This window comes from Dioscorea cayenensis, chromosome 9 (genome assembly GCF_009730915.1).
Source record: "Dioscorea cayenensis subsp. rotundata cultivar TDr96_F1 chromosome 9, TDr96_F1_v2_PseudoChromosome.rev07_lg8_w22 25.fasta, whole genome shotgun sequence".
Classification (NCBI taxonomy): Eukaryota; Viridiplantae; Streptophyta; class Magnoliopsida; order Dioscoreales; family Dioscoreaceae; genus Dioscorea; species Dioscorea cayenensis.
Window position 1 is genome coordinate 4,233,660 of NC_052479.1, and position 18,125 is coordinate 4,251,784.

General features: G+C 34.3%; 1 pseudogene; it reads right to left on the bottom strand.

Annotated features, from left to right (window-relative positions):
- Positions 1-222: 222 nt before the first annotated feature.
- Positions 223-17,414, bottom strand: LOC120268414 (annotated as a pseudogene).
- Between the last annotated feature and the right edge of the window lie 711 nt (positions 17,415-18,125).

The window sequence follows — 18,125 nt, forward strand, 5'->3', positions numbered from 1 at the left end:
ATGGACTTGAACAGTATGTCCGGAAAAATTTCCATGCAAAGGTTACTTTTGATCCCGAAATTACATCGCTTCCGATAGAATAAAAGATGATACTGATAGCTTTCCTTCTTTTTGATGAAATTGGTTCAAAAACCGAGTATGATTAACATACCGGAAGAGAAGCACATCCATTAACATTTAAGCTGATTGAGTTTCACATGGATAATGTGCAAGTAATAACAACTAAAGCATACCATTAGGATTTCCCTGCTCATAGAAACTTTGGAAAAGAGCAATGGCTTCCTCTGCCATGATTCCTCCAATACATTTGAAACCTTTCCTATTTGAAGGATTACCTCTACCAAAGTAGGGGATAACAAAGGAACAAGTCACTATCTTAAATTTTATATAAAAAATAGAAAATTTAAAATTTAAAAGTAATATGGAATTTGATTTATAAATTAAGCAATTGGGTCCAAGTAAACCATTATGTAGCATGGGTTAGAACAGATAGCTTTTAAAAGTATTTTGAACAAAGTTTTAGCTAGTTAAAAAGTAATCAGACATATGAGCCAAGACAAGATATAGCTCTAGTTTAAGGTAAAGATAAGGTGAAGCTTAACAGTCTACATTCCTCAAAAATGAACTTAAAAAGCAATCACCGGTTGCTATACCAAAGTGCCATTTCACTCGGAAAAGAGACGAGCTTCCAATATATACGAGATAGTGCGATGCAATCGGAACTAATGAGTTGCGTCTCAGTTTTAATTTTGTATTGTTTATTTTAGAACCATATCCACAACAAAATTGAAGCAACTTTCAAATTAAAATAGAAGATCAAATTGAATACTAAAGAAGGATATGTCTAGAAAGGTCTTATTACCCTTTTAGAAAGTATTGGAAATGTTCTGTGAACCATAAAATGCGAGTTAGCCCACTTGTTAACCCGATCATTTAATAGGGAATTTGTTGATAGGGTAGTTAGACTAAAAAAAGAAAAACCCATGACAATGCAATCAAGTGAGTTTAGAAGTAAACCTGGGCAAGTTCTCAGAATCATTTTCATGTAATGATAGTATAGATCCACATCCTCCAAATTTATCATTTCCACAACCATAGTAAACTTTCCTTATTCCTAGGATGAGAAAATATAGGTACCTTTAAAAATCAATATTCATAAGCTAGCATTGTAAAAAGATTAGATCAAGTGAACCAACCAAGAATGAACAGGGCACTAGCACACATTATGCAAGGTTCACATGTAACATGAATATCACCTTTGGAAAATTTTTCAGCTACTTGCAATTGGTCAGGCCCAATCTTCACGCCACTTTCGAAGTAAAGAATCAATGGCATCCATTTCGCATGTCCGGTAGCCTAAAACATAATGAGACAATAAGATTATAGAGTATGATTATTCAACAGATTTCTGCAGATGATTTCGCATAAGGAAATGTTGAATGATTCATATGGATTTTGTAACATAAATTTGAATGATTCATATGGATTTTGTAACATAAATTATTTTTTCTATTTTGTTTCCTTTATTTTAGCCAACGTTACCAATCTTCCTTGATTTCATCCTGTAACTTTTATTCCTAACTTTTAGCCCTTCAATGTAAATTTGTTGTATATATATTGATGGCAAATGATCAATGAAATATAAGTCAAAAATTCAAAATCCTTCTCCTTTTTATTATGGTACCAGAGATTTCAGCCATGACTGGTGGAATTTCCAATTCTGAGCCTTCCTCACTGCTGCTTCATTCCGATCCGTATGTGATCCACCACTCCGACAATCCCACAGCTATCCTTGTCCAACCCCTTCTCACGGGGAGATAACCATGCCTCCCCGAGGTCGATGCGATGACCTTGGCGCTGCGAGCCAAGAGTAAATTCGGATTCGTCGATGGATCCCTCTCGAAACCGACCGATGCAATCTTAATTGACAATTGGGGACGCTGCAACGATCTTGTTAGCGAGTTGGATCCTTAACTCCGTCTCTCCGAGATTCGTCCCTAGTATCTTGTATCTCTGAAAACCGCAAGTCAAATATGGAGCGACCTCAACGAGCGCTTCTCTCGATCAAAGCAGCGCCAAAAAAATTTACCAACTCAAGCATTCAATCTACGCCCTCAAACAAGAGGGAATGAGCGGTTTCATTTTATTTCACCCAACTTAAATCACTTTGGGATGAGTTGAGCAATATTCTTCCTATCACACCATGCATATGTGGTAATGCTAAGTCCGTTCTCGATCAACAACATCAAGATCGAGCCATGGAATTCCTTCAAGGACTCCACGACAAATACTCGGTGGTGCTGCGACTGATTCTACTCATGGAACCGTTCCCGTCCATCCAACGCATCTACAACCTCGTCCGACAAGAAGAAAAACAACAGGAGCTTAATCTCCAGAATGTCCCATCCGTTGAAGCTGCTGCTCTCCAAACCTCCAAGGCACAAGCACCATTCAATCGTCCCCCCGGGAAGCGACCACGACCTTTCTGCGAACATTGTAATCGTCATGGCCACACCCAAGCGACTTGTTATCAAATCCATGGTTTTCCTGACAAGCAACAGCGAAAACCCGACAACGGGGGTAAGTCAAACTCTGCTTCTCCTTCATTCAATCAACTTACGCCAGGACAATACAACAAACTCATGGCGTTGCTTGCCAAGGATGGGTCCAGCAACGACTCAGCCAATCTCGTAGGTACTGTTCTCTCTTTCTCATCCTCACCTTGTTGGATAATAGATTCCGGCGCATCAAATCATATTTGCAATTCATTGTCTTTATTTTCCTCATATATTCCATTAACAAAAACTCTATCGGTACAACTTCCTGACGGTTCACTCGTAACCGTCACTCATATTGGTACTGTTGAGTGCTCTCCCACACTCATTCTCAAAGATTGCTATTTTATTCCTTCATTCAAATTCAATCTTCTATCAATCTCACAACTTACGCAACAACTAACTTTGTGAAATCATATTCTCTCCTACACGGTGTATGTTTTCGGGGACCGTTTAACGAAGAAGGAGATTGGTCGGGGTAAAAGCTGCTACATGGTCTTTTTTCTATTTGGACGCTGCTCCCACATCAATTTCAGCATTTTATTGTCAACCCGTGAATAATTTTAACCTATGGCATTCACGCCTTGGGCATCCTTGTAATGCTAGATTAAATTTTCTAGCTACAAAAATTTCCCGATATTGTTGCAAATAAAAAGTTTCATCTGTGATGTTTGTCCTCAAGCAAAAACAATCTCATAATTCATTTTCCTTTAAGTAATTCTTGTTCTACTAGATGTTTTTGAATTAATTCATCTCGATATTTGGGGACCATTTTCAATCCCGTCTATGAATGGATCACGTTTCTTCCTTACCATTATCGACGATTACTCTAGATGTACTTGGGTTTATTTAATGAATAATAAATCACAAACCTTTGATATGACAATGCACTTTGTTAATCAAATCCAATGTCAATTCAAATATCCAATATCAAATATTCACACGGTAATGGTGACATTTTTCATTCCCCAAATACAATTTTATGCGTTCCGACAATGGAACCGAATTTCTCTCAAATAAATTCAAACAATGGTTTCTAGCAAAGTGGAATTATCCACCAACGCTCTTGTATATTCACACCACAACAAAATGGAGTCGTGGAGCGTAAACATCGTCATTTTACTCGGCGTTACGCGAGCCCTTCAGCTTTCAAGCAAATCTTCCACTTTGTCATTTTTGGGGCGAGTGCATTCTCACCGCTGCCTACCTCATCAACAAAAATGCCAACACCGATTCTCAATTTCAAATCCCCTCATGAGATCCTTTTTCAAAAAAATTCCATCTTATTCTTTCCCTCCGCGTTTTTTTGGTTGTTTTATGCTTTGCCAAAAAAACATGCACGTCCACCATAAGTTTGACGCCCGTGCTAAACCTCACATTTTTGTGGGATATCCTTATGGTCAAAAAGGATATCGCATCTATGATCCTTCCACTCAACAAACTCATGTCTCGGCGTGATGTTGTATTTCACGAAAATATTTTTCCATATCGTGACAAACCCAAGTCCACTAGTCCGGTTGATCTCTCAATCATACCAATTGATGAAGAACCTATGATCGTTTCTTCTGACATCTCCGCTCCCCAATCGGGTAACGCCTCTCTTTTTGGTGACACTGTATCATCACCTACTGACTCCGTCACTCAAATTTCACATGAACGCCCCCAACGTAATCGTCACCCACCGTCTCATCTGAGCGACTATGTATGTGTTGTTGCTTCTTCTTCATCCTTTCCCTTACATGATTATTTATCCTTCCGCACACTCAGTCCTCATCATCGTATTTTCCTATCTAAAGTTCTTGATCATAGTGAGCCCCGGACATATTCTCAGGCAGCCAAAATTGTTGAGTGGCGTGATGCCATGACTGCTGAACTACATGCTCTTTCTTCCAATAACACTTGGACATTGTGTCCTTTACTGCCCTGATAAAAGCGACTATTGGTTGTAAATGGGTATATAAAATCAAATTTCTTCCGGATGGCTCCATTGAGCGTTACAAAAGCACGCTTATGTGCGAAAGGATACACGTAGCAGGGATGGTATTGATTACCACGAAAACATTTGCCCCTGTCGCAAAACTTGCCACCGTTACGTGTTCTCCTTTCCATCGCTTCTGTCCAAAATTGGTCAATTCATCAACTCGGCGTCAATAATGCTTTTTCTACAAGGTGATCTCACCGAAGAAAATTTACATGCAATTACCACTGGTCTTTCTCATTCCCATGATAGTCGGGTTTGTAAATTACAAAAATCACTTTATGGTCTTAAACAAGCCTCACGTCAATGGTTCCATAAACTATCCTCTACTCTCATTTCTCACGGTTTCCGTCAATCGGCCTCAGACCATAGTCTCTTCATCTATATCTCTGGCCATTCCTCTATTTTCGTCCTCGTTTATGTTGACGATATCATCGTTACTGGAAACAACAACTCTCTAATTACCAAAACTAAATTTTTTCTTGCTCGTTCTTTCTCAATCAAAAGACCTTGGTAGCCTTCATTATTTTTCTCGGTATTGAGGGTTTCTCGCTCCAAAAGCGGCATATTCCTCTGTCAGCGGAAATATATCCTCGACATCCTTCTCGACTACGGCATGTTAGGGTTGTCGTCCTTCCTCTTTCCCAATGGATCAAAACCTAAACCTCCATAATAATAGTGGTACTCCCCTACCGAATCCCGCCATTTATCGCCGCTTAATTGGTCGTCTCCTATATTTGACGGTCACTCGTCCAAATATCCAATTGGATATTTACCTCACTATGCTTGGCTCTTGTCCCATCTCATGGAAAACAAAAAAGCAACCAACCGTCTCTCGATCCTCTGCGAAGGCGAATATCGTTACGCTTGCCGCTCTTACATCCCGAACTCCGGTGGCTCCATGCACTCCTACTTGATCTTGGTCTTCCACCCCTGCGTCAATACCCGAGTATATTGTGACAATCGAGGCACTCTTCACATTGCCCATAATCCGGTTTTTCATGAACGTACCAAACATATTGAAATAGATTGCCACTTCGTTCATGAAAAAATACTCTCCGGACTCATCTCTCCCTCTTACATACGCTCCTTTGATCAACTTGCGGACATCTTCACCAAACCACTCGGCGGTGATAACATCAGTCGTTTTCTTCCCAAGTTGGGCGTGATAGACATTTCCGATCCCACTCCACCTTGAGGGGGGGTGTTGAATGATTCATATGGATTTTGTAACATAAATTTGAATGATTCATATGGATTTTGTAACATAAATTATTTTTCCTATTTTGTTTCTTTTATTTTAGCCAACGTTACCAATCTTCCTTGATTTCATACTGTAACTTTTATTCCTAACTTCCTTCTCCTTTTTATTAGGAAAGCTAACATGTGCAATTATATATATGCATAAATATCACTAATAATTATTGTACAATATAGTGGTGATTAACATGTTACTTTATGTAACTACGAGAAACCATCACTAATATGCTAATTCAAGCATAACTATCGAGAAAGAGCACATGGTGCCTTTACATGAAGAGAATGTGATATCTGACAAAATTCAATGACAAGGATCCTACATTGTATGCAAAACTTAATAAGTGGCAACTTCACTAAAGAATATACTTTCACAAATAGACCTCTTGGGTGAAAGGAATTTTTAACAAAATTCCACATTTAGACAATCAGATTTGGAAAATTTACAAAAATTCTTGCTTCCTTGCATGCGAAATAAAACTTGAAAGAGGAACAGATATTGTACAAAAATTCATGGGGAAAAATCACCTCAATTTAAATTTAAGTTTTGTGGCACTACGTTTTTTTAACAAAGTTTACTTAGTTTTTGTTACTTTAAAAGGGCGTTTGGTTGCGAGGGTGGAATGGAATGGAGTGGAAGAGTAATGAAAAATGAGGAGGATTAGAAAAGGAATGTGAATGAAAACTTTGTTTGGTTGGAAGGATTGGAGAGGTAGTTTATTGGGAATGGGAAGAGTGAAAAAAGAAAAGTGTGATAAAATGACTTTTTATGCCCTTTATACTAATGACTTAGAAAAATTATATTTAAATAAATATTTAAGTATTTATGTAAATTAATTATCATAAATAAATATTTAATTTTTAATAAGTCACAAAAATTTCCAAAAATTTTTTGTTAATATCGAGTAATTAGCGAATAATTAATTATAATAAATAGATAATTACCAATTTATATATATTTTGAAATAAACATATTATGAACCATAATAATTATTATTTTTTTAGCCATTCATATTGATTAATGTACAAATTTGTTGTTAATATTATGATAAATAAATAATTAATAGATTTAAATAACTAATTACAATTTGGTTAATGTCCTAAAAAAATATTTCCAAAAAGAAATTGGTTAATGAAACATCTATAATTATAACAAACATCAAATTACAACAATCATCATTCAACATGCATTCAACATACAAACATTAAAATATTTATAACTATCCGATCAAATTACAACAAAATCATGCAACATTTATTCAACATACAAACATCTAAATATTCTCAACCATCCAATCAAATTACAACAAACATCATTCAACATTCATTTAACATTCATTCAACATACAAACATCAAAATATTCTATAACCATCCGATCAAATCACAACAAAATCATGCAACATTCATTCAACATATTAACATCTAAATATTCTTAATCATCTAATAAAATTACAACAAACATCATTCATTCAACATACAAACATCAAAATATTTATAACCATCCGATCAAATTACATAAAACCAAAGAGATTACATACTAGGGATAGGGTATATCCCAACCTTAATAACAACACACGACAAAAACGCAACTTCTTGTTCTCGGGCAACCCAAAAAAAATTTTCATTTGATCATCATCGTTAGGCAAAACCTATAAGCAACATAACATCATTGTCATAAACCATTTCAAAAGTCACAGAGATTGGCATACCATAATTACTACAATAGCATGACATTTGTTTGCATTGTATGACCATGTCGCTAAAGTTGTATAAATTGAACTCATAAATCATTCCCAGTAACTTGAAATAAAAATAATAACAATAATAATAATAATAATAATAATAATAATAATAATAATAATAATAATAATAATAGTTGACATTATCAAAGCTGCGTCCAAGAATGACTCTTCTAGGCATTTGGGGTGATTAACCGAATATTTGATATAGTTTCCCGAGGAGCTATATCATAATTGATGGTCTTTGAGAACATGACTGCTTATCATTTCTCTTCCACTAAAAAGCAGGCATTGGAATGTAGGTGAAACATCGGTTTATTGAATGCAATAGGGTGGGTTATTCAAGTAGAAAAATATTCTAAAAGTTTTAAGTTTGAAAATGTATTAGCTAATCCAAGAGATGCATTCAACAAACATTCTTGTGAGCAACAAATGGATAAAATGGATATTGCTATGACTTATTTGTACTTTTTCGGATTAATACGGAGTGAGTATTAAGATTAATAATGCTTAAAATAAACATAGAGTGAGTACTAGGATTAATACAGGAAAATTTGAGCATTTTAAATTGAATAATTCATAGAGTAATCAACCAACAAAAGATGCTAAATGACTACTTGCATCATTTTCAAGAACCTTTATCAAAGATATAAAAGAAAAAAAGAAAAAATCAAGAAATCCTTCACTAAGAAAAGTTCAAGATCTTTGTCATCTCCACAAATGGCTCACAATCAGAAACCATAAAACGATCCAATACATCAAAGTTCGCACGCCAACACAAAAACCAAATTTTTGTCCCAAATACCGGATCGGATGATCGAATTAAAAACCAACTCAAACAACAAGGTTAAAGATCGGACCAACAAAAAGAAAAACAATCAAACCGAGATCCGTTGGATCAAAACAAAAGAAAAAAAGCCAACATCCATTCAAAGCAAAAAGAAAGAATCTAGATCTTCAGAGAAAAACCAACCAGTATTTCGTTAAGTGGTCGTCGGTCGTTCACTGTTGCTCACCGTTCTCTCGACAGCCCCGTCGATTGTGATATTTCTCCACAGCCTCCCCATCGATCGTGATCTATCTCCAGTCTCCACAGCCACCTGAATGATGAGAGAAAGGAGAGAAATATTTGTTCAAGGGCACTATGGTCATTTTGCATGTCAATAATGAAGAAACCCCCCATTTTTTAGGTCATTGTGAATACCCCATCATAACCCCTTCAGTCCTTCCTCAATACTCTCCCACTCCCATTACTCCACATCCAAACAAAGCCTTTACCCCAATGTAAGGAGTCATTCCCATTTCACTCCTCCAAACCAAACACCCCTAAAAAGATAAGATTGATGATCGGATTGGCTTTCGGGTTTTCACACAAGCACCATTGTGATCAAAGATGTTTAGCGTTAGGTTGGTGATGATACAGTTCAACCAAGTATCATTAGTCTAATCTTTAAAAAATATGGGTAAAATTATATAGGTCCTCAATATTTATCTACCTCTTGCAATTCCATGCACTAGGAGCAATGTGTAAGTCAGTGTTGAAAACTGTTTTCAAGCACATGCTAACAGTTGGAAAATTGCATTCAAGTGATTTCAATCACCTATACTTCACTCACACTTCTACAAGTAGTCAAACCAAAAAAAGAAGGTTCAATGCTTATCATTCAAAGATTTACCACACAAATATCATCTCAAAGACTACAAGGCCTAGATGTCACTACAAGCTCCACCAAACAAACATGTCACATACAAACCAAATAAATAATATGAACTCATTTCAATCGAAAAGCTTAAACTAATAAGATGGAAGTCAATCACATATATGTTTAGATCCATATTTACCAAATTAACCGATCTAAATCTATTAGTTACACCAATCTGCCTACTTGTTAAATGCTAGTATATTGTAATTAGCCACATTGCAAATAAACCAATCAAACAATTTAACACCAATCACTAATACCACATCAAATGCAAACTAATCATATTATATGGGGCTAATAAACCCAAATGCTTAAGATAATAACATGAGAGGCTCAAACTTATATATTCAAATACATATTTAATAAATTAATCAATGTGAGACTACTAGGTTGTGTTTGGTTGGTGAGTATAAGTATCTTCAAGGGCAATTTTTTTTTAAATATTTGAAGGAAAACTTTTTATGGAGACTGATTACTTAATAATACTAATCAAAATTATTTTTTTAAAAATAAAAAAATTTTATTCAATGATATATATTACTTAATATTAAAATTTTGTTAAAAATTCATTTATAAATTTATTTATTTAAATAATTAAATCATATAGAATTGCGTTGGCAAAATTAGTTATGGGTGTTTGATTGAAGTGAGTTATTCGTAAACCAAACATTCTTTTAGTTACTTTGACTTTTTTCAAAACGCAAAATACTTCAGAAATATAATCAATGATAAACACCAGCTTTACATTCAAAACTGGCAAGCCTATACAAGACTCCAATTCTTGAATGTGCAATCAACAACGCACTACTACACTGATAAGGATTGGACCATTACAAATTGGTGCATACTAATGGGGATAGATTTGATGGTCATTGTGATGATGAACAATGATACGGAAGCCATCATGATACCTATGGTTAGCATTAAGGCCATTGTGCTAAAGGCCGAGGTCAACAAAAATCCGTATATAGAGCAAGATCATCAACAAGATGTTCTCAATTAAATGTCATTAGATCTTCACGATTGTTAATATCTTTTGATGGTTTTAGAGTTTTTGATCTCCAAGAAAAGAGAATTTCTTGTAGAAATAATGTTTTTTGGTTTTGTGATGCTAAGACCATATTTATTGAAACCACTGTCAAATTTGAAGTATGTAGATATTATATTATATATGATATATATTAATTGTGAATGGCTGTGGTACAAAAAATATTATGCATTATTGGAGAGAATTTGATATAGCATGCAAGTGTTTTCCAAGTTATGGATGTTTTTAGAAGAACTAATATTCCCATAATTATGTTAGTAAATATGGATCTAAATCTAAAAGCATTAGCCTCTCATCTTATTAGTTTAAACTTTTGGGTAAACCAAACCTTAATTTATTTATTTTTTATTGACTAACACGTAACAAGAATGCATCAGAATAACTAATCATCCCACATTAGTTAAATTGCCAATATGTATCTAAACATTAGACATATATCAGCTCATCTTGGTACCTTTGGGTTGAATTGCTCCTAAATAATATAATTGATTTGCATTTAATAATGAGTGCATACATACAGGTAGATTAGTTATTAGAATTCAAACCATGACTCCTTCATAAGTATATATAACATTCAGCATTCCAATCCATTACACATCTTGGAAAAACACTTTTAAAATAATTTAAGCAATTGACCATTCATTGCTCTTAAATTTCATAGACGAATTTGTGATTTTGTACTTCTCATAATCACAACTTACAGTCAGTAAGTTTTTTTTAGTGATAATAAATCTCATAATTCTGAGAACTTCATCCAGACAAAAACATTGAAGATAAAAATAAACAGTCAATCATCAGCTTGCCATCCACAACAATTACATAGTAATTATTCCATGTTAAATAAAAAGTAATAGAAGGAGAAGAGTCCATATATTTCGTGTTTCAGTGGTTCGATTCCTCCCAGATGCTATAACATTGCCATCCTCAACAATTATGCATCTAATTAGAAAAAAGATTTGCAAGAAAACAAGCATCACAAAAAAAATAAAAGTCACAAATGGCACAATTACAAGTATATTCAATATATTATACAGTGATCCCTACTGTTGCACCAAAAAGAAAGAGATATAAAGACATAACAATTAAATAATACATTTAAGTGCCTGATTCTTCAAACTTTTATTTGCAAATCCTAAAAAAAGATGGGGTTCACTAGTCTATGAAAAAATAAATCTATTATATAATAGGCGTGGTGGAATTCAAAAACAAAGGCTTTCATGGTTAGAGATTGCTTAAACATAAAGTGGTACATGAACATTATAAGGTAAAAAGAAAATAATAATTCAAACTTGGAAGCTAGCAGGGATGGGCACAGGCAAGGCGGGGTAGGGACAAGGAACATCTCCCGACTGACTCCCCTATTCCAGATCGGGATTCACTGTCCCCACCCCATGGGAAGCCCATCCCCACAGGGATCCCTATCCCCATCCTATATATTATATATAATCAAATACACTATTAGATTTTTTTTAAACCCCATATATAATATTTATAATATTGTCTCAGGGCGAGAAGTGCTCTCTCCACTCCCACCCAATCATAGTAATCACAAAAATCTGCCCCACCCAAGGGGAGGAACCCGGAGAATCCTTACCCTAAAAAGGATGGATCTCCACGGGAGATGGGGATTCCCCATCCTGCGCCTATCCACGGGAGTTTGTCCACTAATAGATGTGCCAAGATATCTACAATGAAAATGCCATTCAAGGTTTTGCTTATAACAAAGAGATGGATGTGAATGTTTACTATATATAGCAAATATTTGTTGCCATATAGAAACAAATTTTTGTACTAGACAAACTGATTTTTGTATCTTTTACATAATTAGATTGATTAGAGAAATCAGCCCTAGATCACTAAGATTAGCCTATGATTACTGTATATTCATCTATTTATTGATGGAAATCGAAAAGAAAGGGACAATTTAAATCAAAGCAAAGTTTATCGCGGTATTAAAGCTCGGTTTCTAGAGTTTTGGAATTCTTGGTTGTTCTTGGTGTCATTGGAGTTGCAGGCTGTTGCATATTTCAAGTTTCATTGGTGTAACTTTTATAGTTGAGACTGCAGATCAAGTTTAGGTGGAGAGTAAGCTGACATTCTGGTAATCTTCTTATTTTAGTCATTTTGGGGCGCTTATCTCCATTTTTTGGTGATAATTCTGGATTGTTGTGTGCTGAAATGGCTAGTAACAATTCTGAATTTTGTGTAAAATTTACGGGAAAGAACTATTCAGCATGGGAATTTCAATTTCAATTGTATGTTATCGAAAAAGAGTTATGGGGACATATTGATGGCACTGATCCAGCCCCAACAGATGTTACGCAATTGGCTCAATGGAGGATAAAAGATGCTAGGGTGATGTCTTGGATTATTGGGTCATGTGATTCTCGAATAATTCTTAATTTGCGCCCTTATAAAACTGCTCAAACAATGTGGGAATATTTGAAAAAGCTTTATAATCAAACTAATTCATCTAGGAGATTTCAGTTGGAGTGTGCGATTGCAAGTTATACACAGGGGAGTCTATCTATTCAGGATTATTTTTTTTGTTTTCAAAATTTATGGGCTGAATTTTCTGATATAGTTTGTGCTACAGTCCTAGAGATTCCCTTGCAGATGTATTGGCAGTTCATGAGATTAGCAAGCGAGATCAATTTTTGATGAAATTACAATCAGACTTTGAGAATGCTCGTTCTAGTTTGATGAATCATCATCCTTCTCCTACCTTGGATGTGTGCTTTAGTGAATTGCTTCTTGAAGAGCAACGTCTACTTACACAAACCACCCTTGAATAAGAAAAAAAATTACTGCACACATGTGGCATTTTTAGGTCTCATGGAAAAAGCAAGGGTAGAGACATGAGTAAGGTTCAGTGTTTTTGTTGCAAGAATTATGAACATATTGCTATGATTTGTACCAAGAAATTTTGCAACTATTGCAAAAAGCAAGGACATATCATCTCGATCAAAGATTGTTTTAATATGTCCTCAAAATCGCTCAAAACCGATGCTTTTTCAAGCAAATTTTTGGCAATTCTTCCACTAATCAAATTCGATCTGGGCCCTCAATTATGTCAGCAATCAATCAGAATGCTCAATCAACTATTATTACTCCTGAAACAGTGCAACAGATGATAATTTCAGCCTTCTCAGCTCTTGGCCTTCAAGGTAACAATAATTCTTTATCAAAGTATTGGCTTGTTGATTCTGGCGCATCAAATCATATGACTAGTTCCACTAGTTTGCTAAAAAATGTCCGTCCCTATCATGGCTCAGTACATATTCATGTTGCTAATGGAAACAGTTTGGCTATCACTGTTGTTGGTGATATTACTCCAATTTTCAACAATGCTTTCATATCACCTTAACTTTCTGATAATCTTCTTTCGATGTAGGTCAATTGGTAGACAATAATTATGATGTACATTTTTCTCGTGATGGTTGTTGTGTGCAGGATCGGGTGTCAAGGAGGGTGATTACGAAGTGGCCTAATTGCCTAAAGTAGGGTGCTTGTTTCCTCTGCATATTTCTATTCCTAGCAATGCTTCTTTAGCTCGTTCTACTGTTGTTAATAAAAGTGAAGTATGGCATAAACATTTAGGACATCCTAATGCTACTATATTGTCTTCTTTGTTGGCTTCTAGTTTATATATGGCAACAAATATTTGCTATATATAGTAACATTGAAGACTAACAAAACAATTCCAATTGCTTTGAGCTAGCGATGAAGTCCATTCCCATCATGAATAAATCATGTTAGGGAAAATTGAACCCAGCATGACCAAATAAGAAAAAAAAAAATCCAAAGAGGTCCAATGAACTAAAAATAAACCACACAACTAAAAATTAAAGATGCAACATTTCAACTTTCAACTAAAAATTCTTTTAGTAAAAAATTAAGGAGACAATATTCCATGAGGCCCTTTTGACTTCCAAGATAAACCACACAATCAAAAAATAATTATCTTAGTGTTGGTAAAGATATGAATAACATACCCAACAGGGACTTCATGGTTTTCCAAAGCAATTCTTGACTATGCATATAGAGCAGATGTTAAATTAAAAAATAATAATAATTGAAGAAAAAACAAAACAAGAACATGAAATGATGAAATCAAAGCATCGACCTATAACTAGATGAAATTGCATGGCGGGTTCTTATGGAAGACATAAAGCAAAGTAATTGTTGGGTTATAGTTTGGCAAATGCACAGTGTGGCATACTAGCTTTTAACATGTTTATGACTTCATTCATATAGATACCATATTGGTAGCAAGGGCTTTGTTTGAATTGGTATTATGATAGTCCAAACTCTTCAACTCATTCAGGTTTGAATTTGCCATAGCAAAAAATAAATTTCAATATAATGTGCGTGCGAGGGAATGCAAAACCAACTATAATAGATAACAAATCTCACAGTTGCATCATGTGCGTTTGTTCCTTGATAGACAACCACTAAAATTCCATGGATATTCACTGGAAATCTGTTACTGAATCAATTTAAACAAACCAAATAATATATCCCATCCTTATTTCTGAAATGATAAGGCAATTCATATGTTGCCTTTCAGAACTAACAGAATCTTCCAATTCAACCCTGCACATTTGACAAAGCTGTACAAAAGAATGTCAAGATAACAACTATTGAAACAGTTCTCCCACATTTCGGGAGGCTATTATTTGCCCCAATCCATGGTGTACAATTCATGGATAAGTTATTCATATAGTATATATTATAAATTATCTTGAAGGAGGAGCCTTGCTCGCAAGTTGTGAACTGAGATGCCAAGAATGCACTATTACTGAATGATTTTTTAATGTTGTTTTCCTAAAGAGATGGAGAATCAGTAAAAAGAAAAACCATGTCAACCCTTATACAAACTGCCACCAAGATAAATTAGATAATGGGAACATGGAAGGTATTAATCATACTTTCATTTGTCTTATCTAAGCAAGAGGAGGCCATGGCTACCAACCATTTTACTAAATTCCATTGTTCAAATATGACTACTAGTGCAGTCACCGTAATTTATGAGTCCTAATCATATTGATAGCTTTCCTTTTTTTTTTCTCAATCTTCCATGTTTACAGCTTTGTCAAATTAACAGTTTACATAAGGGGAAAAATGCATGGTTAATCCCTCAAAATGCACTGGAGCAAGTAACTGCAAAGGGAATGCACCAAGAGGAAAACTTAATTGCTACTCTATGTAGAAATACTCAAAATATGGGCATGAACAGCCAGTTTTCATGAGGAATCATGCACTAGACCTTTACTGTGCATTTGACCATTAGTATAATTCAGGAAATTTGCTTGTGTCCTTTTGTTGCAATTTTCTGTACTCCTATAGTGTCACAATTAACAAGAGGAAAAGAGAGAGGAAAGGTGTTCTACAAAGAAAAATTATTGTTACAAATAGAAATGTCTGCCAGAGTAAGGGAGAAAAATTTGTAGAGTGAGAAAGCAAGGTTGATCGGGACTCGGGATCGCCCGACTCGGCTCAACCGAAAAAGCACGAATCGGCCATGTGACCGCCCGGGTATACCCTATTGAATCGGGTATAAAAATCCGTGCTAGCATCGGTGACCCGGGCGGTTCAATCGGAAATCAATTGACACGGCCGGGGCAATCGGGTTAATAATTTATTATTATTTTCTCATTAGAAACCACAAAATCGTGTATATTTATTAATATTAATTTATAATTTATAATCAATAAATAGAATTACAAAATATATATATATATATATATCATAAACATACCAACAAAAATTAACATTTAAAAATAAAATCTATTAATGTATTATGTAAATACTTTCTAAAAATTTAATTTATTAAGAAAATAAAACAATAAATGAGTGTAATTTTATTATAAAAATATAAAATTAAAGGATTCTAATTAAATAAAAAATATAAGAAAATTTAAAACAAAATAAAAACTTAATTGAGATATAAGAATTAGTGAATTAAATTTCTTATCTATTTTAACAAAATCAACCAATAAACAAATAAATAAATAAATAACACCGAGAGAAGTTCGATAATTATATATTAATATATTAAATTTGTAAATATTTAAAAAGTGTAAAAATAAATGACATAATTAGAAAACTCTACTGTATATAAAGTCATTTATCAATTTAAAAATCAAATTTGAGTAGGTTTTGATATTATAATTATGGGTTTAATATTATATTTTCTCATTATTAATTATTATAATATTTTTATATTTAATTATTGACTCCGGTTCAACCCCGAGTTCGATCCCGGTCGAACCCATCAATGACCCCGAGTTTAGCTAGGGTCATTCTACGTGGTCCGACAACCTTGTGAGAAAGTATTGTGTAGATTGAGAGTGGATGTAGTGGCGAAATCAGAAAGTGTTGTAAGACTAATAAGAGCCAACAAAACCAACTTTTTATGTCGAGTATTAATTGTAGCATTCCCAACCGAAGGCACACCTTCACTACTAAAGGAGCCCATAAATGCTTTGCATAACCTAGGAAATACTTTTTAAGGAGCATCCCAAAATCATTTTGGGGCTACACATTAAGAAGAAACTGACCTTCAACGAATAGAACCTGTGCTCCACTCATTTTTAAAAAAATTGCTTTTTATTTCCACTTGAGAACAAAGGGAACAATGCAGAGATGTCTAATATGAAAGGGATTACCATATTAAAAGGTTCCAAACTCCCCCAACAAAAATTCAGCCTAACTGAATTAATTTCTTGCTCAAAGTTTATTTGCAAATTAAGCAAGGTCTCTATGAATTTCCCATTTGCGGCCACAATTCATATATAAAGTTCATAGGCTTACACAAATCAATATTGCCATAGATACAAGAATGAAATGAGAAAAATTCAAGCATAACCTTGATGTTGGCATGGATGAATTGGTAGCAGCAATGAACATTTATGGTCAACAAATCAAGCATTTATTATTAGAGTAATTGAAAAGCAACATGTGTGCGTGTGCATGCGCGTGTGTAAACAGTGTGGGAGACAAGACAATGTGATAGGAAAAAGAGTAAATGATCTTCCATGAATCAAGAGAAAAATATTGTTAGTAAACCTGTTCAAGAGCAAGCTCCATAAATGCATTGTCAGAGACTGAAATCAATGTCTCCTCAAATGCCATATGCAATATAAAGTAAAATAATGTCACTTCTTGAGTCACCCTTTACTAACAAATACAATCAACAAACAAACATGTAATATGGCACTAAGCATAGCCAAGAAACTAAATTAGGCTTCAAAAATTTGTGATCAACAAGTAAATAATCAATTGGATCTTGGGTCAATAGCTTCTAAGCTTTTTGGGTTCAACTGTTCAAGCAAATAAAAACTTCATAACTTTTTGTTTCCATCATATAGATGAGCATTTATACAAGTCTAACGGTTTCTGGATGGCTAACTCAAAATAATTTGAGTTCAATCAGTGCGACAAAAATAAAAATTGAGGCAACAACATTTTTATAGAAAGAAATATTTTTTTGAAAAATCAATTAAAATAATAAACAAAAAAGATTCAGTTTGTAATCTTATTAAACATAATTGAAAAAGGCAACACTTACATCAAGCATCCATTTGCTAGCATCAAAACATTCTTATTGAAATCCAAGGAAAAAATTCCTATCTTCGACAAGATCAATGAAAACTTGAACTTAATAAGAAACTAAATAGTTGAAGCCTAAAAATAATACCATAATTCAAACTGATCCAACTAAGATAGCCCAACAACAACCAACAAGAAATGACACAATGCATGAATAACCATTTTTTGCTTTCGTTGATTAAAAATTTAGCATTAAGCTCTCATATAATAAGAGCAATATATTGACATGT